This window comes from Trachemys scripta, chromosome 9 (assembly GCF_013100865.1).
Source record: "Trachemys scripta elegans isolate TJP31775 chromosome 9, CAS_Tse_1.0, whole genome shotgun sequence".
Taxonomy (NCBI): Eukaryota; Metazoa; Chordata; order Testudines; family Emydidae; genus Trachemys; species Trachemys scripta.
In genome coordinates, this window is record NC_048306.1 from 87,525,543 (window position 1) to 87,550,019 (window position 24,477).

Sequence of the window (24,477 nt, forward strand, 5' to 3'; positions counted from 1 at the left end):
AAGAGTAACTATAACAGTGCAGGCCATGTGGAAATGTAAAGTCTTAAACCAAAACAAGCAAACAAAATCCTTGAATCTCTTCAGAGTGTTTAAAAGACAGTAATTACCAGAAAAACTAATGGTACTTCTCCCCTTGTTAATATTATTTTGGTTTATAAAAGCATGTATTATGACATCACTTTAGAGCACTTTCCCTTCTAGCCTCAGTTTAATTTTCATTTTTTCCCAAGTTTTAATTGGTATTTCTTATATCTTAAGTAAACTTAAAACCTCAGTGGGGAGAAAATGGGAATGCGGCTGCTAGGAGCTGACAATGGCTGTTTTGTCACATCTAGGCACTGGTAGCCACTCAGGAAGTGGGGACCAGTCCAGCCTGCTGATGCCAGGGGTGGATGATTTATTGCCTAGTGTCCTCGGTGGCAATTGGACCCCTTCCCGCTGTCACTCATGCCTTGCAAAGATTCTATCCTAAAGAAGAGGTTTCCCCCTGGTCTAAAGAGATTACAATGCTTGTCATAAAGTGTCTTTTAGTGGAGGGAAACGGGTATGAAAATGGGTAAAGAAAAGAAACAATCAGAAGAGGAGAGAAGATGGATGTTCTGTAACCTTTTCTCAGAGACCCATTTCTTCTACTTTTTCTCCTGTCTTTAGCAGGTTTTTGTTTTGGCTGATGACAATGCGTAATAGCCTGATAAATTGATTTTGTGAGTCCCCTTTCTCATCTCTTGAGAAGACACTAACTCGTTGGGACTTCAGAGGGCTCTCAGAGGCAGAAGACAACAATTAGTTTGTTGGGGGATGTCAGAAAGTAGCTTCAAAGTTTTGCCAGGAAAAATCCTTTCTGACAGATCAGCGCTGACAACATTGGCAGCTGCTAGGAATAGTGGAGCAGATCCCCCCTCTGAATCTCAGGAGCAGGGAAAGATTGCAGTGTTTTAACTCTGTACAGTGGTTCACACTCTAGCATTATTACTTTTCACCAAAGATGCACTAAAGATTTCTGCAAGAGGAGGAATATTGTTTTAATCTAAATCCTATAATTGCTATGCTGCTTACAGTTCTGCAATAGCAATATGGAAACATCACAGAGTTTTTGATTACCTCACCCACCTTGTCTCTTTTTGATTAGCAATTTTTAACAAACAATCTTTTAAAAGAAAGCGCAAAATAAATAAATCTCAACATACCATGATTTGTCTGATGCTACTCCATACTATGCTATTTTTTCTGCAACGGGCACAAAACTTGGCTCCTCCATAACAACATATAGTAGAAAGAACCTTTTAAATGTTAGACTTGGTCCCCAAAATAGTCAATTATTTTATTTCTACTAGAAACAAGGAAAGTTTTGCATAGAATTCTGAAATTTGTCATGCATCTAGTATTCATCTAAAACTGTTGTATTAAAGTATTTCTGGAAATGCAACCAGTTATAGGAAGCATAATTCATAGCACATAATATATAGAACCTGGTATCATAGGAAATATCTTACGGTAGTTTTCTTAATCTGAAAGTGTAAAATCCACTATTTCTTTAAAATAGGAACACTCTCCCATGTGGAACACTCCAGATCCAGTTTTATTAGAAGTTACCAGATTTAGCATGACCTTTCTCTGACTGAAAAGTCTTACAGAATTTAATAGAAAATGAAAACTTGTCTATAGTTGGGGAGGGATGTGGGGAGGTTTGACAATATTACAGAATTTAATAGAGAATTAGATCCCTACTGCAGAATTCTACTGGCTGCTTCAAATAATTTATAGAAAAAGATCATTCTCTATTAAATTTTAGAGGCTTCTAGAGTAATTTTATAAAATCCCATTAAATTTCTTCAAATATCTTTTAAATTGCACAACACATTTTGATATGGGTTGTGGCACATGCACTGATTTCTTCATACATATTATAAAGCACAAAGAGAAAGTTCTATTTTTTAACACTAGTAAATATTCACTTTTGTAGTATGTGCACAATATTGATTGCCACGTTTATCTGCATACAGTATGCTAATACCCACACACTATATTATTTCCCCAAGCTACAATATTTCAGGAGTCCTATTTGTTCACACATTCTTTAGTGTAAGTAGAGAAAAATTAACTTTGTTATACATTTATAGAAAAGATATATCACAATGCCAGTTTTTCTAGGTAATGTGATAAAACAGTGAAAATCTATTCATAAAACTTGCAAACTGTTTATATGTGTGTCACCCTATTAGCCAATATGTATATTTAATACAGGATTCTACAGGCATGCATTACAGCCTAGTATATCTAATTCCTTGATTAATTGCTATTTGCTTTGGATAACTCATGTCATGTTGCTAGTGATTCTGCACAAGGAAATCTTTCATTGAATTGTGGTCATTTTAAAAAGAAGACGAGGGATTTAATGTATTGATATGGAAGTAAAACAGCCCTATTAAACTTACAGAGAGAGGGAAATGTACGTTCAGTAGTTAAAGCCAATTTCTTGAGAGTATAAATTACTTTGCCAAAATGTTCATTGGACACATTAATATAGCTGTAAGGACACAGCACTAGAGTAATGATTGCAGAGTCATTTTCAAGCTTTTAAAAACATATTAGTCCAAATAATACCAACTTGAATTATACCTTCCTAGGAGCAGTACATTAATATTACACAACAAATCATGACTAAATCCCAGACCATTTTATAGATGTTTGACATGTAAGATCCAGCATGAAAGTTATTAAATAGCTCTACATACTACAACTCAGGTCCAACAGATATTTTTTTCCTCCATCTCTTTCTTCCCTATTTTCACTGTATGTGGCATGAAATGCTATTCCAGAAGTATAGAAAATATGTTTTTCTTTCAAAGAGACACTGGAACTCAGTCATGCTATTAATCAAATAGATAAAACTAGCACTTCAATCACTATAGTTAACAGAGTTCCATTGAGTAACAAAACCTCCTCAGCACAACAGGAGACTTTAAAATTCAAGTACTCTAAAACTTAGCAGCACCCCTGAGAGCCACAAATTGAGAGAGATTAATTCTATGCCCCTGCACCCCTCATTACCAGTAGAGCTGAAGTAGGTCAAATGCAAGTTAATCTCTTAAATTCCACTTTTGTACATGGATGTTAAAGCAAATGTCTTTAGGCTAAAGCGTAGAATTTTAATCACCCATACCAGGTTGGTACTGAGTATAAATTTCACTTAAATACACGAAGCATAATTTTACACCATAACATTGTCCTGTAAAATGACCAGGCAATGTATTACTATGACAAATATGTCTAAAAGGTGAAGCACCCGCAAAATAACCATTTATCACAAATGTTTCATCATTATGGAATTATTAAATGTGAGAGGATGGTAAAAGGACTTAATCATGAGTCCAAATACAAAATACACTTTAAACTGGGAATATCATGTTAAAATACAGCACAATTTGTCATCTGATTATAAATAGCTTGGCTGGGGGGGTGGTGGGTTGAACAAGAGTTATAAAAAATTGCACTTAACATAGCCACACATATGCCAGCAGATGCCAGATCTAGACACTGTAGCCCTGATTCCAGTCTTGCTTACACCAGTGTCAATTAGGGGCTACTTTACAAAGTTGGTAGATTTATACAAGATCAAAAGCAGACTCTGTGCTGTCAAAACCCACCATTTGCTGTTTTTTCCTCTCATCGTGCCATGCCCTGGCCCTCAGTTTTTAAACAATTTTCTTCTGATACATTACCATGTATTTGTATATCCTGGGCTTAAACCTACTCCCATTCAGGTCAGTGGCAAAATTCACCTTGATTTCAAAGAAAGCAGTATCGGGTCTGCTATATCCAAAAGCTATAAGAAGCCTGACTTCCTTCTCTGGTGTTCATCTTAAAGCATTCATATGGGTCATATACTTCTTTCAATCCTCATGCATAACTCCTATTGATGCCAATGGGAATTGCATACATGGTTTGAAGACATTATATTTCCCACAGTGGTTTCCATTGTCCTTCTAATTCATGTGTGGGTGACATTTCTATGGACAGTAGTAATTTCATGAAAAAGAAAATATTCCAATCTTAAACCATAGCAGATTTATGTTAAAAACTAGCTGAGAGTCCCATAATTTTATGTCAAGGGTATACCCTAGCATGAGCTTGCCATTTCATATTTCTCACTACTCCTAATGTATCTCAGGCAAACACACAGCTTGTCAGATACTTCAGCTAATGATCTCCATTTTCTGTGTCAACCTAAGTTCAGTATCAGTCTACTAAAGCTGTTACAGCATCACTCTCTGATAAGAAAATCTCTATACATTTTTTCTTTAAAATAAATGTGGTGTGGAGGACAGAATTAATTTGAATGCTAACCCAAATAATGGCCTAATAAGAATAAACTATTACAGAGTATTTCAATATTACGCTCACAAAACACACTGGTGGCTTTTTGAAGTATTATTTAGAGCAGTATAATGTTTAAATGCTGCTTCGGCAGTTATAATATAGAACTACATAGTTAACACTATGCTTGCTTGTTAACCACTTCTGTGGATTCTTCAGTATGCTTACAACCAAGTTATGATGTCAATTTTTGAAGTTAATAAAACTTTACGTGTCTCCCACATTAATGTGTTTCTTTCACTAGCTCCTCACATACATTTGGTAACAATCAAGTTCTTATTTTAAGGAGCCCTAAGATAAGGTATCTGTGAGCTCCACACTTAAGAGTAATTGATCACATTTGTTTCCTGTACGTAAGTTAGGCTCCTTTCTCTCAATCTTGGCATGTTTCTCATTACCATATGCCTTGTTAGCCTGGTAGAAATGTTCTACTGTGGTGAGTGAAAACAGGACGATACTATTACAAACCACATCTAATCATTGATGGCAGCCCTTCTCTTTCTCTGGAAATTTTACTACCCTTAATGCATTTCTGTGGAGCCCGCCTATAGATCAAGGTATGCACTCCTTTGCTACTCAGGTTCAGGGACATTACCTCTGTGTCCAAAGTTGAATTTTTACAGAGTTGTTCTAATTTATATTATGATTATAAACTCATCGGGCTGACAAAGATGTTAACTATATTATATTCATTTTCTCTGTCCTCTACCATTAGTGTGGAAGTGTTAACTCAGATTCAACCAGCATCTTTTGCCTCCTGTGCGAAAGGAGGTTAAGTAACATATTTGCTAGTTACATTTTCACAATGGTAAAAATATTCATATAAAACCATTTTATAGCTATATAATATAGCAAGAGTAACCATGCAACTGCATCATAATAAAAAAGCAAACTTTAGAAATACCATGGGCCTAATTCTGACCCCATTTACACTGGCTTTACATTGGTGCAATTGCATTGGGCCAAACTCTGTGCTGGTGTAGAAGCCAATGAAGCTGTGCCTATTGATATTGTCATGAAATCCAGGGACGTAACGCTGAGTATATACCACTGTAAATAATCTGGCCCCATCACATTCCAGATACAAAATGCAGTATTTTTAATTTAATCCTTCCTTTTCTTTTGTATTCCCGCTTCCCTGTCCCATTGACAACCAAAACAGCAAAACTTAAGCACTGACCAGGAGGACAGACAAATAGCAACCTCCAGCCCCCAGATCAAACTTGTTCTTGTGCATGGACCAGCAGGGAGGATTTTAATAAGGAATTGCTGGCTCTGAGTGAATCATCTAGAGAGTGCACACAGTTTCTCTGGGGCCAGAACTTGGAAGGTGAAAATCTTGAAGTTAGATCTTTTAAGGTACAAGCCTGTTGAAAGTGCTACTAATAGGCCACGTAGACAATAGGAACACTTATACTATCTGACTTAGAGCATTTTCTCTGTATGTAAAAATTGAGTTGAGCCTAATATTATACAGGATTCTCTCTTACCTAGTTGAATATAATATTATTCAGGATTGCCTATCATTTCTCAGTTAAACAGAAAGCAAATACTTCAGTAGGTGATCATTAATTGAATAAATTATAGAAAAAATAATTTGTATTTAGAATATAAAAATATTGTAGCTGTATTGAAAAGGGACCTCACTAAAATAGCGAAAGGCTATGTGGTTATGTCTCTCTTTACATTCATCTTAATCTCATTTCTCGAAAATATGCATTTAATGCAATGTTTGTACAGTTCACTATAATCTACCTAATTTGTTCCCTTATTCTTTCTCAGATGTCTTGCCTCTCAGATCATCTATAGAACCTCACACATTGTCAACCTATGATAGGTAAAAGCTTTTGAAGATCTACTACTCTTCTCCTGGCCTAATAAGGTCAGTGACCTTTCAAGCTCTACTATTTCCTTTCCTATCATTAGCCTGAAGAATGCATCAGCTACCTCTCAATTTTCTTCTTCTTTTCAATGTCCCACCTCTTCCATTGGGTATAGTCTAATTAGGAACTTAATTTCCTTTTCTCTGATGGAATTTTTGATAATGGAGGGATTCCATTCACCCCTGAATCACATAACATTACTATGATTTCCTGCTTAGTGGGGTTCTCGCATATGTTAATTATTCTTCGCTGTGGCTACTCTGTCACAAAAATATAATGGACTAAATGCTCCCCCTTTCTGCAGAAAAACTCATGGGAGAGAAAAAAGAACTCCCAGAACTCTGCAAGGTTCATCTCAAATGGGAAAGGGACTGCAGACAAGTGGAAGGGGCAGTAGGCATGGCATTCATACGCTGTAAAGCCCAAATTGCTGGGAAATCTGCGCTGAAGCAATTCCTCTGCTCTTCCCTACGGGCCTACTCCAAAATTTAGTGAATTGATTGGTAGTCTTGCCATTGACAGACCCCAGCAGAAAAGCAGTTCAGTCAGAAGTTATGTTGCCATTTGTCCTCCTGCCACACATTCATTCTGTGACCCCTTTGAGTGGATTCAGAGAGAGCAGAATAGAAGTCAATGTTATTCCAAGCAACACTAATTCCTCTGGTATTTACCAGTGGAAAATGGAATGGGTTCAGGGGAAGTTTGCCACATCAAGTGTCTGCTCCCCTTCTGCAGAGTGCACTCCTCCTCTGATCCTGTCTGGCAACTCCCTTTGACTTGCTATCAAGGAGATTCTGTGGACTCTGTGGGAATATGCCACAGACATGTTGCTCCCCGACTTCTATAAGCAGCACCCAGACTCAGGGAGTATCTGAATTAGTTCAATCACTTCTATGCTACAAAGCAGGGGTTTGGGGGAAGAGGGCTCAATATCTGCTTTCTAACTTTGGAATCATGTAAAAGAAATCAATGAAAATTTAAATGTAAAAAGTGCCTGATTCTGCATGTGCAGTTATCCATTTATGCATGTGCAGTACATTTTGTGGGCAAAATTTAGTGATTAAAAAAATTAGTCCATAATGTACAAAACTCTTTTAACAACATTAAGTGTTGCTATATTTTTAAAAGAATTCAGGAGCTGATAATTTTTAAAATGCTGTTAGACATCCTCTCCACTTCCCAAACTACTACATGCTCTTAACATAGTGATGTATTTAATCTAAGATACTGCTGCATTTCATGGGAGGTGAAGTTAACCCTTACTGTGTTGCTATGTCAGTTTTAAGGTACATGGAGATCTTTTGGAATGGAAAGCACAATGTAAAAACAACATATTGTGTGAGTTGTGTTAATACACTCAGCGTTGTACAAAAGAAGTCATTCAAGTTATTACACCTAGGAATGAAGTTATCCCTGGTCTAACTCTATTAAAGTCACTAGAGTTACACCAGGGATGTTTTTGGCCTTGAATCTCAAAAACAGTTTTAAGCTAGTCTTGGTTCACTTGGACCAGAGGAACCATGCTGAAACCGTTTAAAAGCTCTTTTAATCTAAAATAGTTTTAAACCAGGTTTAAAACTGTTGCTTGAATCATGATTCCACTGCAGGTGTAGATACACCAAAGAAAGAAAATTGAGATTGAGAGGAGCCACCAGTGAGCAGTTCAAGGTCTGCAGCAAAGAAAGTGATAGCTGAGCTCTAGTGGGCTAGTAAAGTAAATCTGGGCCTCAGCAAGATGCCTAGAGAGGCAAACCACAACACAGCCAAATGGGTTTATTGTTGAACAGCCAGATGTTAATAACTTCATCAAGAATTTATTCCCTAAACTGTCAAGTGTTACTCTCACGGAGACATATTATGAAAGCAGCAAAAACAGAGAGAATCCCAATTCCTGTTCTTCCCAGATTTCAGTCCCATCACACATACCACAGAACTAAAGGAATTTATGAGTACAAAAAAACTAAATGAGAACTAGAGAGAGGCCCTCCAGAGCAGTGCAACAACATGGAATGTGGCTATGGGATTTTCACCTATGCCAACCCCGATTCCCTGTTGTCAGGAGAGGAGACATGGCCAGGGCTACCTGCCTCCAACCTCCTAGAGTTGCTGGCATCTGGCACAACTTTAAAGCCTAAGGCTGCTTTAACTTTTGCCAGGGACAAATGATGCACTCAACAGCCCCCAGATCAGCAGAGTGCTAAGGTGAGATATAAACCCCCTTTGAACCCGTGCTCCCTTGCCCTCTACTCCTCAGACATAGCCAAGAATATGACCCACAGTCTCACTGTGTTAATACCACCATATAAATCAGAGCCTTTCATGCAAAGAGAAAGAGAAAAGATAGTTCTGTGGTGAAGCCACTGGACTGGGACTCCGGACAGCTGGATTCACTTGCTGGCTCTACTACAGACTTCCTGGGTATGTCTACACAGCAGCTGGCAGGTGCTGTTCCCAGCATAGGTACACATAAGTGCACGAGCTATCACCTAAAAATAGCAGTATGGCTGTAGTACTCCCGCTAGTCGCCCAAGTATAATCCCACCTGACCTGCGGGTATATATTTCGGTGACGAGCCTATGCCACCGCAGTCACATTGCTATCTTCATGAGCATAGCTAATGCATGTACGTGTACCCATGTTGGAATTACATCTCCCAGCGGCTGTGTCCACATACCCCTGTGTCATTTAATTTCAGTTCAACCCCTCTGCAACTTTCACACTACATTTATGCTTAATGTGTTATGAAATGTTTGTTTAAAAAGAAATCTGGATACATGCAAAGATTGTTTTATTAAATTCTTTGAGGGTGGTTGTTTTTTGGGAAGGTTTTGGTTGTCTTTTGTTTTAATTATTTTAATTTTATCTTCTAAAAGTCCCAGAGGTTCTAGTTCATGTCTGTGAAATTACAGCCTGCAAAATTCAAAGGCAAGGCCCTAAGGAAAACCTCTAAGTGTCTGTCTGAAACCACTAGTTTTGTTTTAGACTTCTGCACTCCTGGTCTTTAAAGTGGCCACAACTTTATTTTATATTTTTTAAGTATTTTAGTTCCAAATGATTTTTTTTTACCACCGAATTATAACATCCTCTCTCCCAAAGAGCTGTTGGAATGGAAACGCTTGCTCTATTGACTCTATAATATAGTTGGATATATGCTTATATGTGCCAGTGTTTGTGCAGGGTTTTTCTCCCCCTTAGCTTGGTCTTGAGATTTCAGTTATTCTGCAAACAAGCCCCAAGAGAGACACAATTACACTCCCCTGGAGACTGACCCCTTATAGTGCCCACCTGTAGCCAAACCCAGATAGCATCCCAGTGCAATGAATTAGCACTCTAAGCTGATTAGAGCAGCTCTGCACAACTCTATTTTATTGACACAATGAAGAGAGGACAGAAAAGGGCCTGAAATGAGAAAATCATTTCCATGCTGACTGAATTAAAAGAACAAAAGAGCTCCTTGCAGTTGCAGCATTCAATTTGTCGGAAAAAAAGGAAGCCACTTAATGGATCACAATAGATCTGAGCAGACAGATGAAATTTAAAACTTCAGCATGAGTGTGATTAGCAGCCAAACATATTCTAAATTATTTCCTCCATATGCATAATTTAGCATGATTGTTTAGTTCTGTGTTGTGCAAAAACACTGTGCAAGATGTTATCTTCTAAATGTCTTTGCATTTCATTTTTCAGAATCCCAGAACATTGGTTCATTGTACCGTAATACATTTGGTTATAACATAAATTTAACAAAAACTGATGCCTGCTATGTTTTCCTTTCACTTCCAATTCTAGAAGTGAATTATAGAGTTTACTATATGGAAAAGAATAATATAAGATCACCTTATTCAAAAGGAGACTTAAATTGATTATAAATTATGTTCATTATTCTGTATTGTTTAATAGAAAATGAACATTCTGTGACTCTGTGTGCTGGTGAAATGTATTAGTTTGTGCCACTATAAACAGCCCTCTCATTAAATTTAGGTTTAAGCTAACAGAAATAAGACAAAGAATACAGACTATTAATGGGGTTCCTGTGACTGATATATATAATTACCTGCAAAACAGATATGCAATTTACTTTGAGCGTTTCAGATCAAAAGCCGCTCGTCTGTATCATATTTTCCTAGTCAGTAAATATACCCGTAAAAATAAATCTGTGAAACAAATGGGAAAGATCAGTATTTTATGCTTCCCACCCCCTAATTATTTAAAAGTCTGAATTTGATACAGTGCTGCTTCAAAACACAAAATCCATTGCAACTGTCAAAATATTCTAGTTTCCTAGTTGTGATTTACATTTTCCAGGAAATTACATATACTTAAAAAAAAGAAAAAAAAAAAGAGTGCCCTGGGCTCAATCCTGCAAGCATTTAGGCACATGAATAATTTGACTTCCATGCATAGTACTATTGACTTCAATGTTTAAGGGTTTGCTGGATGGGATCCTTAATTTGCTACGCAAAATAAAAACCACTAGTGCAATATTTACATATCAACTAAATATTGAAGGCCTAGAATGGCACTGAAGCAAAAGCAAATCATTTTTTTTTAGTTTCCTTATTAATCTCAGAAAATTCTGACTCTAACTGTCCTGACCTATATATATTTATTTTATCAACATGTTTAAAACAATTTACTTGATTTTTCTCAGTTGGTTTTAACTTTTAAATGCTCACTTGTGCTGTTAACTTGTAGCTTGTCTAAACTAAATGAAGCAATAAATAGTGGAGGAATTACAACTACTTACAAAAGTTTGAAGTGGCATAAGTCTAAGGAGACAGTTAAACTAGGTTGTGGTGGAGTTCATTGCTGTTAACCGCTATTATTAATTCAACTAAGAAAGTTCCACAGGAGTAAATACCCAGATCATTCAACGGATGATTGACACAGTATGACATGTGGCTAACAACCTTGCCATGAATGCTTGAGATGTACTGTGGTTTTGGAAATTGTATTGATACCTATGCAACCTTCAAATATTTTAGATGATTTTACTCTAAAAAAGTTTCACAGGGGTAAGCATCCGAATCGTTCAAAGGATGACAAACCAGAAAGGTTACTGTAGCAGTCGCTATTTTTTTCCATCAACTGAGCTAAGAGTTTTATGTATAAAAGCATGTATAAAGCTTTGGGATATTTTAACAAAATCAACGTAGTGTAACTTTGCTGACAGCTTGTCACATTTCACTGACTGTCTGTCTGGGATACTGTGATAACATCTGCATTCACTCAGTACGAGAGCTTAGCATAAGACAAAAAAGTAGGCCCTGCCACATAATGTTCCATCATTCTGTCAGTTCTGACATGTCATCTGAATTTTTTGAATCACTAAACACTTTTGGGACTCTGGTCCTTATTATCTTTCCTTAGTTTCTATACTCACTCTGCAACGCTGAAAAATGTAAAATCTGCAAACAAGGTAGTGGACGGCCCAGGCTTTTTGTCGTCTAATCCTTAGGCCCTCATTCATGCTCACTGTTAATCTCTTAAGACATTATAAAACTGTTAGACAAAGAAATGTGAATACCTCTGCTTCTCTCCAGAATGGGAGGAAACCAAGGAAAATCTGGATCATGCTAAGCTTTTCTTTTCACCACAAAAATGGTAACTTAAACCTGTTGCATCAAATTATTTATAATTCCCAACACTAAAGCAAATGGCTTTTTTTTCTCTCTCTCTGAAGAACAGGCATTGGCAATATCACAGGAGGAGGAATGCAACCGCAGTTTTTTTCAAAACACATCAAATGTGCCTGTTACATGTAAAAAGTACAGCAAAGCCCATCAGAATACTGGCAAATTGGTTCTTCATCTCCCCGCTGTTTAATGTTTGACATGGCATGGCATATAGTTTTTAACAGTCTTGTCATGAGTGGCTTGAGATGTACTTTAAAGAATTTCTTTTGCTACATAAGGAACCAGGGCTGGATTAATCCAGGTTTCATGGATCCCAGTTTAAGGCTCGCAGGGGGCCCATGGATCACAAAGTTTGGATCCAGGCGTTTGTGGAAAAAGGGTACTGGGATCCGCTATGGACAGCAGGGTGAACTTTGTCAAGGCAGGGTGCCAGACGTGCCACAAGTCCGTTTGCAGGGGGAGGGCTTTCATTTGTTGGAGGCTTTTTGGCTGGATTTGATCTGGGCCCCATTTAATCTTAATCCATCTCTGTTTGGAACCTTCAGCTATTTTAGATCATCATTTCACTCTTCTTAACTCCCTTTACTGTGGGGAACATTAGCCTGTGTACGATAGTTAGTCAAGCACCTATTCTAAACCTATTCAGACATAATTCAAGCCCACTAAAAAATCACACCAGAAATAATATTGTTGCAAGATTTTAATCAGTAAAACTGGTCTGAAAACCAGGGGGTGGTATGTTTTGTTTGGTTGGTTGGTTGGTTGGTTGATTGGTTGGTTGTTTTTTTGCCTTTGTAATCATGAAAAGGGAATCATTGTAAAGGATGCTGGGTGCAGGTAGCAGACAAAATGTCTCAATAAAGTAGCACAAGCATCTACATCCAAGATGTACAAACTTTAGTAGAATTTTATTGCTCATTTCTGCTCAGCTGTCATATTTTCTTTCATATAACAGGAAAGTAACAGACAAATCAGTAACATGAGATTTCTAACTAATCAGTTTAGCAAATATACTACAGCATGCAATAGAACTCTTTGAAATTAAATGCTAGGAAAGTAAAACATAAGCTAATCATTAATTTGAAGCAACACAATAAGGGCTTGTCCACACACAGCATTGCAGCAGTTTAACTCAAGGTGCAATTTTAAACTGGCTTAGTTAAACTGGTACAAAAGGTGGTGGGGAGAATCTCTTATTTCAGGTTATACCATGTTTATTTTGCTTTAGCTTAAGTTGATTAGGAACAGATTTAAGACAAATCACAATAAGCCACTCTCAAACCGAAATAATAGTATAGACAGGGTTTGCACTAGCTCAATTAAACCAGTTTAATTAAAATGGTGCTGGGTTGTGTGTATACAAGGCTATAATAAAAGGGTTTCTGTTTCTTGCTACTACATCTCTTTTTCTGAACATTTGTGAAATTGACACAGCTAATAACATTTAATAAAGGTTCTATTTGTTATTTTAGAAGAGTGTGTATGTGTGTATATATATATATATATATATAATCAGCAATTCTCTTACCTCCACGCGATGGGGCATATTATGCCACTGATTTTTTAAGCAGAACTCCTAATTGAAATCAAACAGGGAGCATACAATGGCACATTTTGATTTTAAATTGTTGGCATGATATGGGGTGCGAGGGGTGTTGAAGAGTTTCAAAATTTTTACCACGCTGTGATATTTCAGTAGGTATCATTTGCCTTGGATTTAGGACAAAAAAAATCTCAAACTTGGTGCCTAATCTCAGGCACTTAAAGTCAATATTTAAGAACCTAAATAAGCAGTCTGCCTTGGATGACTCTAGTGTACCAGCAGCTCCCCTGAAATCAATAGGATTACTCTTTTGAGTAAGTGCTACTCAATGTGAGTAGGGGCAGAAGAATCAGGTCCTCGGTTTTTATTCAGTTCTCACCAAGGCAAAATTCCCAGTGGAATTCAACATCAGTGGAAAGGGAGCAATTGACTTTGGTGTCAAGTTGCCTGAGTAAGAGCTGCACAAAAATGGAGACAACTTTGATCCAAAGTCTTGTTCCATTAAAAAAACCCTAATAATTAAATTCAAAAAATTATTTGAGAAAAATACACTTTTAAAAGTAAATAATGGGGCCAAATTCTGCAAGATGCTGAGTACCCCCAACTCTCAATGACTTCAAGTAGGGCATTCCAGACAGAGGAAGGAATATGGAAGGCAGCAGAGGCAAGACTGGGCCATATAAGAAAGTGGTGAGACAGGAAGTTTGGGTGGTGTGAAGGAAGCAAGAAGGGGAGTTGGAAACGATGAGATCAGAGAAACAGGCAGGAGCAGAGGCTTGAGGAGCAGGACTGGGAACTTGAAACATGAAGTGGATGAGAAGAACCCAGTGGCAGGATTTACAGAAGAAAGGAACCTCTTCTGTAGGCAAGGAAGATGCCTTTTTCAGTAGCAAACTGTAGAGGAGTGAAGTGAAGATTGGGGGACCCAGAGATGAGAGGGCTGCAGCAGTCAGGAACAAGATGAACTTAAGTGAGGGTTATGGTAACAGGAATGGAGATGACATATTTTAAGAAAGTTACACAGAAGGAAACCACAAGTTTTCTCAACAGCCTGAAAGCAGTGTGTCAAAACTGACACCAAGGTTTCAAGGGCAACCTGGAGAATGGTGGAGCTACCTAGAGTACTGGAGGAGGAGGAGGAGGAAGAGGAGAGATCATGTGGAAAGGGGAAAATGAGGAGTCTGCTGTTTGCCATGTTTTGTGTGATTTGGTGGTAGGGCATACAGGCTGAGATGCATTAGGAAGGATCTGAAACAGGGAAGCACAACAGCCCCTCACACAGGACATTGAGAAACAAAACCAAACCATTTTTCAAATTAAAAAAGAAAAGGCTGGAAGGAAAAAAGATGTACCTTTCTCTGTGTCCAAATTGTAGACCACAGATCCCAACTCAACTAAGAAAATGAGCCTCTCCGCATAGTCCTAGTAAGAGATTCATCTATGGGCACAGGCTTGTGTATGAAATAGGAAAAATACTTCAGGCAACTTGCCAAAGGAACCAGTCACATTACATTTTTTTTTTTGAAGGAGCTTTCTGGAGATACAAACACCTGCCCCTACAAATATTGTGAGTGCAGTTAAGGTGGCTGCTGAAAATTTTGCCCAAATTACCATATTTAGTCAACACATTTATAACCACTTTTGCTGAATCTGTCACATACTACAGCCTTCATCCACCACCAAAGATGTACTCACATTTTTGCATAAAATCATCATTGCCGCTATACTTTTAAAATTTCCATTGTGACTCCTCAGCTCTAAAAGACGGACATCAGACAAAGATATGATCACCTCAAATCTCATGAAAAACATAATATGGCTGAATCTCCAAAATGGAAAATCTGGAGGCAAAGGGGTAATTTTCATCCCATCACACAGGCAACTCCCTGAACATCATACTGATGGAAATGTCCAACATGCCAGATCTGAGAAGTGCTGGGGTGTTATTAATAGCAAATTGGATATGCAAAGAAAAATTAATTTAAAATAAAATCTGAGATAAATTATTAGCCATATTCTTTTAACGAGCAGATTTACTACACCAATATGCAATCAAGGAAATATTATAGTTAAAAATGTTGACCTGCAATGAAAACCCCAGCTACATAACAGGAGTTTGATATAACATGCCACAGTTCATGAAAAGAAAAGGCAAATCTTCATGTTTCATGCAGATTGCCAGTACCACTTCATCAAGTTAAGACTAAGAACAACACTTAGGGAAACCCCCTAAATAAAAGAGCCCCTTTTTGCTGCAGGCTTCATCTGATAAAATGTTACGTCCTTAGTTTTTCTTTTTGTGGGATCCTTGCATCTTTCCATGCAAAATGCTATGGCTGCACTTTAAATGCAAGGCTATTTAACATTTGTATTTTTTCCAAATTAATGCTTATTGTATGCGCTGAATTTAATTAAATCACATAAAAATATTCTTGAGTATGACAACCCATGTCTTCACTCCTATGTATGCCACCTACTGTTCAACTAGGAAACATTACAGCTGTCACATCAATAAAACTTCATATTAATATTCTCTTGGGTGGAAATACTCTGTTAGCCAACTATTTTTTTCCATTCTTTACTTCCAGAAACGTATGTTTTTGGAACATTCCGAAAAACAGAGCTTATTCTCCAGGCCCTAAAAAGCAGGGGATTTTTTAAAGTTTAGTGAAATTTTTATTGCACAAATTCCTAAATTTGAGTAGTTCTGTTACAGTGTATGCTGACCTGAATGATAAATGTCAGCCTTGTCTCCTCTGAATTGCATGTGTTCATGTTGGTTATATTTTACCATATACTGACTGCACAAGAGAACTCTTCATTTGCTTATGTTTAATGATGATATTTCTCTTTCTCCCAGCATACATTCGCCATCTCTTCTGTGCTTGTTGGGCCATCAAGGCACACCTTTGTTTCATTTAATATGCAATTTTCACCTCTGACCCAAGAAACTAGTCTTAGGCTTCCTGAACTTTATTGCCTGTTAATAGACTGCTGGCTCTCTTTTCTGTTGTAATAGAAATGGTGGAAAGATATTTAATTGAAAAAGACTCACAAAGCTAGAGTATGAAAGGCAAAGTCAGATTGTTTAAAAAAATAATCCAGAAATAATATGTTTGAGAAGCTTTTGATATTCTTTACAAGTTTGTGCCCCTTTATACAAATAAGAAAGACATCACAGTTTTAATTATCTACCTAAGGAACAATAGCATAATACTCTGAATGGTGCTAAATGATTGATATGGTAATTCATCTTCTGCTTACAACTATCTATGCATTTTGCTTCTTTCTAGTCATCAGAATGATGACATTAGCAACAATGTCACAGAGCAGTCTTGGGCTTTCATAAAACACATACAGATGCTCTTTCCTGACCACTATTTAGTGACACGTGGTTATAATTTTGTCTGTACTTCTTTCTCATAGATTACTATTAGCTACATCTGTTCAATTAAAATAAAAAGCATGACACAGCTAGAGTCCAGTGGCCTTATATCAAAGGTAGCCTTTTAATGAAATAGAGAGATTTAATTTTTAACTGCTCTGATGAGTGAAAAATAGCTTTTTTTCCCTCCGGAAGTTGTCTGTTTTGTGAATAGTTAGGAAAGGACATTATTATAGCATAAGGGTATTTCTGTACATAAAAAGGCATTATTAAAAATGATTTACTGCCCTGTGTTATGAAACTTATAGGAAAAGTGTGATAATATATTCAACTTGTTTATTATGGACTTCATATAATTTTTGAATAATACTGCTTTTTCTTTTGACAAGTGCAATAAACTCAGCTGGTATAGACATACGTTGATTATCCCAAGTCAACTGTGCTGCTTAAAGAAACATGCCCAAACAATCAGCTTTTGACAACTGCATCTCCTGTTATTTACAATAGCCATCACAGTAATAACTCACCATTTCTATATTAATAAGGCAGTGAAATTTATTATGATGGTATTGAAAAGTTATTAAGTACTGCATCCCAAGTGACAAAGTACCACAGTACTGTCACTATCCAAAAGCAGTTGCCCATCCATCACCAAGCTTTCCAGATGGTCCTGCATCTTTATCGCTCCCAGGTTGGTGACATCACCTGTTCACCCACTCAAAATTGATGATGAAAGCAAACAGATCTATCTTACTTACATTTACCAAATCAATTTAATTTTACAGGCCTAGGCTTAGTGACATATTGACTGTTTTCCTTAATGGCATCTACTGTACTTAATGCAAGGAACTCATCTTTGAATACTGGCTTGCATAATGTGTCAGTTCATAATAAATTTTTTTGTAACATATTTACTTAAGGGGAAGAATTATGATTGCTTGTCAGTTCCTTTATTAAATGTAATGATCATTCTCTTTGTTTGTTTTTTTCCTCCTGATTCTATCTTCCTAAACAGCCAAACTAATTGTGTTTTGTTGTCTTTTAAGCGGACATCTGACTTGGTCTTAAGGCAACTTTTCATCCAGTGTTGGGAATATGACAAATTAATTCCAATCTCTGGAGTACTTTGTCCTTACTTGGGCAAAATGCCACTGAAGTCAATTTACCTCAGTACTGTACATGTAGATGACCTGACTCATGGGAGAACTTATAAAATTGAAGATAAAGATACTTTAAGATTCCTATTCTTCTTCCCAATTCTTCTGTGTAGAAGGTTAACAGTGGGATTTGATCTGAGGACAGGCAGTCAGACCACAAGTCCAGTTTAGTTCCCACAGTTCCACTGTAGTCCCCTCAGGAGTCAATACAGCCTCAGAACTCAACAACTGAGGGGAAGGTACACATCTCTCTGGTCCTGTCTCCTCTGTGTATGGATGCATAGTCCCACACAGAGGCCTTCACAGGTGCAGAGAAGTAAAGGACAGCACCAATGGGTGGATGACCTCGTGTTCCAATTGAGCAAGGACATATCAGAGCATGTCTATTCATTTCAATATGAAGAGGTGGGGAGAAAAGATTGGTCCCTGAGTAAGAATCTTAGGTTATGTCTACACAGCTACTAGACACCCGCAGATGGCGGATGCCAGCTGACTCAGGCTCACAGGGCTCAGGCTGTGAGACTGTTTCATTGCTGTGTAGGTTCCAGGCTCAGGCTGGAGCCCAAGCCCTGGGATCCTCCTACCTCACAGGGTCCTAGAGCCTGGGCTCCAGCCCAGGCCCAGAAGTCTACATGGCAAAGAAACAGCCCCACCGCCCAAGTCCCACAAGCCCGAGTCAGCTGTCACGGGCCAGCTGTGGGGTCTAATTGATGTGTAGACATACCCTTAGTATTTAACCCATTGAAGTCAAAGGTGAAGGTTGTCTTCCCATTTACAAACCTAGAAGACTGGCTATTTAAAAAAAAACATTCTTAGAGTAATTTTCATATTAAAGCTGTGGGCCAAATTCTGTAATCCTTAGTTCTTACTCCATTCAAGTCCATGAGTAGATAAAGCACTGCGGCATTTGGTGCAATTACACTAATAGAGATCAGGGGCTCATCCTCCACTGATCTGTAAAACCATGCAATGGAACTTTTTTTGTTCGTGTTAATTGTACCATCAATTAATGGTAGATGATAGAAGACAACAATATTGTGCTACTTCCCATTTTCTACACACTACTCCACCTAGATCAAATGGGCCAAAAGATTTCTTCTGAAGATACTTTTTATTTGCAAAGTAAATCCAATTAGAACTGAATTATTTATGGCATGCCATTCCACATATGTATATATCAGAGGGGTAGCCATGTTAGTCTGGATCTGTAAAAGCAGCAAAGAGTCCTGTGGCACCTTATAGACTAACAGACGTATTGGAGCATGAGTTTTTGTGGGTGAATATGGCGTGACATGCATCCGACGAAGTGGGTATTCACCCACGAAAGCTCATGCTCCAATACGTCTGTTAGTCTATAAGGTGCCACAGGACTCTTTCCTGCTTTTACATATGTATATAGGCATTTATGTTATGCTTACCACTGTACAATTTGAGAACCTTATGCTCTTTTATCTATGTCCACATGATGTAGGCTCTACACAGAGAGAAGTCAGGGTATCTGATGCTGGCAGTCATGCTTCTACCAACACTCTTGATGCATGTAAATGGCATCATCTTTTAGAATGACGTTTTGCTCATGAAGAACTTACCTAAGGGTTTTCTACAGCACCAAGTACAATTAGTCACATCCTCACCACAGGCATGGATGCACAGAAAAGAAGGATTTAGACTGGCAGCATTGCCAAAAATAGAATCAACCACTTTTTTTCAGGCAACCACTCCTTTGTGTCAACATCTTCTATCATAAGCCCCCTCCCACTTAATCAAAGCACTCAACATGTACTATGGACTTGAGCCTCAAAGGTGCTGAGCAATCTGGCCCTAAATTTAGCAAAGCAGTTAAGCACGCGCTTAACTTTAACCATGTGAGTAATCCTCTTCATGGTAAACCGCTGCTTAAATGCCAGAGCACTCAACATCTTGCAGGATTGAGCTCTAAATGAGACAAACAAATATCTAAATAATGGAGAAAGGAAAACAAATCACTGGCACCTGTGGCTGCCCAAAATATGCTGTCTGCTTCTAGGCACCAAAGGATAGAACCGAGGAGCTGTCATCTGAGAGAGAGGAATAGGCCCTATACACCATTCTGGTGGGCAGAGCCTATCCCCTTACCAAAGTGGTAACAACTTTGATACAGACTAACACGGCTGCTACTTTATAACCTGTCATTAAACAATAGGATCACCCATAGTCTGCTTCTTATTTTCCCCAAATGACAACATTGAAAAGAATACGTAAGTCCTAATATCGGTGAGACCAACAGGGGATGCTGCACTTCACTTTCATCTCAGGTGGCCTAATATGGAGCTGCTCTATGTAACAGTTATATAAAACAGGGTCAGGATTTGACTTTAAGTTAATGTGGTGCTCAGGAAAGCACCAGATAGACAACAATGGAAAACTAAAAGTCAAGCAGAGTGCAGAAAGGAGCAGTGCAAGATTCCCTCATACCCCATAATATCAGCCTGTTTCTGGAGGACAATATCCAGAAATAAGAGAAGCTTTGTATCTTTTTTTTTTTTTCTATTGTAATGGACTTATAGGGCCATATTCTACTAGTGTAACAATGAAGTAACTTCAGTGGAGTTACTACAGGGTTTACACCAGTGTGAGGTCGGACTTTGATTCATAGAAACTGGACCGAGACTATCAGCTCAATTCACATCAACCACCAAAAAATTGTCAGCTGACAATGAAAGTCAACCGCCACCAACCTCAGCCAGATTTGATCATGTGACTAAAAATGACTGTCCCTGTATCTAATTGCCAAACCCTGGAGCCGTTCAGTTCCCCAAAATGTGTAATATTTTTAATTTTGCAGAAGTAATTTAAATACCATAGTCACACACAAATCACCTTTTCAGGTGATGTTTAAAAATTTGCCAACTGCCTTATATAACGATATACACTGTTTATCGGGAATAGCATGGTAGGAGTTTTAAGGAGTACTGGTCGCATACCTTTTGATTATACAGTAAATCATGTTGTAGGGAAAAGGAAGGAAAAGTGCTGCTGCTTTGGTCTCTTTGGCCAAGATTTCCAAAAGTAGGAGACAATCTGGGCAAATATTTAGGTGTTAAAATATGGATTAATAAAACAACTTTACACTCTGATTTTGAACATCTAGACCCTTATGATTTGTTACTCCTATAGTATTGTGTTTTAAAGATAAGGGTGCCCAGAGTGTTGGATGGTCCTACACATGGAGTTTCTTGTAGACCAAACTCCAAATAAATAAATATGGAGTTTAAGTCAAACAGGACAAAACTAGAAAGTTTTTAAATGACCACTCTATAATGTCTGGCCCTAAAACTTTTTTCAATTGTTTAAGAAGGCAATTCATGACAATAAATATTCTGAGATATCTAATCTGTCAGTCTCAAAGTTCTTTTGTAAATTAAAAATATTTTTCACACCATTGGTTAATGCTGTACATAACTGTAACTAATCCCCTCTCAACATTTTATACAAAATTTCATGATTCTCATAACTCCCACTGGATCCTCTTCCAATCCAGACAGCATAAACTTTGTTTACATTTTGTAATGTCACGTTCTTATACCAGATTCAATACTGTTTAAATATATCTTTATGAAATCTCTTCAGACTCCAAGCCAATCACATTTGTCTCTAGGCCTCAATGTCATGAAAGAAGAGTATCTTCTGTTTTCTAAAGTCCTAAACTATTTTTTTATCTTCTGTAACGAGTTTGATTTATTAGACGTTACTGCTCCTGTTTCTACCGTCCTAGAATAGAAATCAAGTTTTAGGATAAACAGCATCTAAAACCATTGTAGATAAATTATGTTCCCATGAACATGAATTTAACTAACTATACCAGTCAGCTATCTGAACTGAATGTTCAACATGCTGTAGAAAGAAGAACAGGAGTACTTGTGGCACCTTAGAGACTAACAAATTTATTAGAGCATAAGCTTTCGTGGACTACAGCCCACTTCTTCGGGTAGTCCACGAAAGCTTATGCTCTAATAAATTTGTTAGTCTCTAAGGTGCCACTAGTACTCCTGTTCTTCTTTTTGCGGATACAGACTAACACGGCTGTTACTCTGAAACTTGTCATTATGCTGTAGAAGATTCTTGTGGTAGACATGTACATTTGTTTTAGTGAACTATTTAGAGGTTCATTTTATAGTGCTCTCCAAGTTGTTTTCCTAGCAGGGCAGGAACCTGATGAAATTGTTAAATTTGTGTTTCCTTGCTTGTTTTTGTTTAAAAAAAAAGTACTGACAGTCCTTAAAGGCTTGTTTTCTTTGTTGATTAAGAAGCAGTCAATTTTCCCTTTTTAAACAATCACTGAGCTACAGCTACTTGGCCCCAACAGACAACTGGGCTGCTGGTGAATACTAAAACCACAGTGACAAACTGCAAAAAAGCTTGACCTTTACCCTTGTCCAGTGACCCCTTGTTCGATTTGTACTTTAGCTAACCAATACCTGATTAGATAATGCTCAGCGCTAAACCCACAAAATGAGATAAAATTCTAATTTATGGCTTTTCATTTAAACTGGTGTACAGCACTCTAATCATGACCAAAGCACTACTACATCACAACAAATTCTTTTTGTCCCACAGCACATTCTATAGCTCGAATATATAAATGGACACAATGGATATGATTTTGCCTGATTTGCAGAGGCAAAACACTGTATTGACATCAGTGGGGAATTTTGCTAGCTGGAGCACTGTAGGAACAGGCCCCATGAACTTCCTTGTGTGCTGCATAGGCAATAGCAAATGTTTTTCACATCAGCTAGCTATCTGCAAACCTACTATAGCAGTTCCTCCAGTTTTCACTCCCCTGCACACCTCCAGCTAGTCCTAGTGATAATCAGAGATGGACTCAAGATACAAAATTTGGATCTAAGTTACAAATGCTTCAAGGTTCAGAGGTGCTATGACTCTGCATATTATTAAAGATAGCAGCCCTCTCCAAAATGTGGAACCAGATCCAACTTTAGATTTCATCCTATGTCCCCATTCCAACGTGTATGAGTTTCTAGTTCAAGGTCATTTCACCTATCAGTAATAAACAGTTGCAAAGAAGAAGCACATCTTGGAGATTTTTAAGTCAAAATGTGCACTGCTATAGCCCCATAACTTCATACAATATCAAGAACAGTGTTCAGGGTTTGTCCAAGAAATACTAACTCTTTTTTTCTCTTGACAAAAGATTCCTCCTTAATTCTTCATATACATTAGAGAAAAGGTGATTATTATTATAACATGATCATATTGTTTCACCTTAACCTCAAAAGAAGCCAAGTTTATGAAGGGAAAAAATAATTTATCAAGAACAGTTGTTCTTGAAGTAATTGTAAAAGTATCAGTTCCTAAGAACAAAATAGGTACACAGACATTAAGCAATGTGGAAGTCTTGTCATGTATGCATAACTTTCTGCCAGGTTGGAGTTGGCAGCAACAACGGCCATATTCAGTATCTAGGGGTTCCTCTTAACAATACAAACAGAACCGGTTTGAGCCCCCACCCAGTAATCTGGAAACACTTAACCCCACTCCTGGGTGCTTCTAAGAGGCAATACTTCCACACTCACAAGCATTGAGTCTGTTAATAACAAAAGAGAACGTTTAGTGAAAGGGAACCAAGCATTAATTTGGGAAAACACCACAGTCACATGCAAAGCATATGACCATAAGCAACCTGACCTCACAGTGCATTGGGTAGTGTCCTTTGCCTCAGTTTCCCAAATCACTCCCTCCTCTCTCTGCTGCACCCCACTCACACTTGGCTGTCCTTGATTAGTGAAGACCCAGAGTTCAGAGATGCATTCACGGGGTTCACCTTCCACCCCAGGAAGGTAGAGGCGTCGAGCAATGCCTCTACTGCTGCCTCTGCAACTGGTTCACCGCTGGCTGCTGTCTCTCTGCTGCTGTCAGTGCTGCTGCTTGCTCCTCCTGCGACATCACATCCTGAGGTTCCACCACTTAACCCCAGCTCCCAGTAACTTCAGCAGGTAGTGGGGAACTGCACAGCCAGTGTAGTGTTCTCTGTATTCACTGTCCTCACACAGGGTCTTAGGCTTAGCTCCTAGACCAGCTCAGCAGTGATGTCAGCTCTAGGAATCACCAACCACAAACAAGGACTCTCAGTTGAGCCTAATCAGCTCTGTCATGAAGGTAGGTCAAACAGGCTCTAGGACTCTTTAGGCACAGTCCACACCACTAGGTAAAACACCTGCCTCCACCCACTCCCATCTCCACTGGGATTTGGCATCCCTGCCCTCTGCTTAGCAAGTGAGGTTCACTTTAGGGTGACCCCCTCAGAAGCAGAGTTCTGCTCCCCTTTACTCAGACAATAAGGATAACAACATGTCATTACCCCGCATTCAAATACTAGGGTGATTTGTAACCCAAAGCCAGCCAAAACTGATCGTTGTGGCAAAGCAGCTCCATCTGCAGCACACCTAGGCACAGTCGCCATGTCTATGCAAACGCAGCTTGGACATGGTGAAAC

The 24,477-nt window shown here is 38.2% G+C and overlaps 1 protein-coding gene across 6 annotated transcripts in view; it reads right to left on the minus strand.

The window, feature by feature from the left end:
- The window catches only part of MECOM (MDS1 and EVI1 complex locus), a 462,967-nt gene that overhangs the window by 228,875 nt on the left and 209,615 nt on the right, over positions 1-24,477 (minus strand). The window lies entirely within an intron of this gene.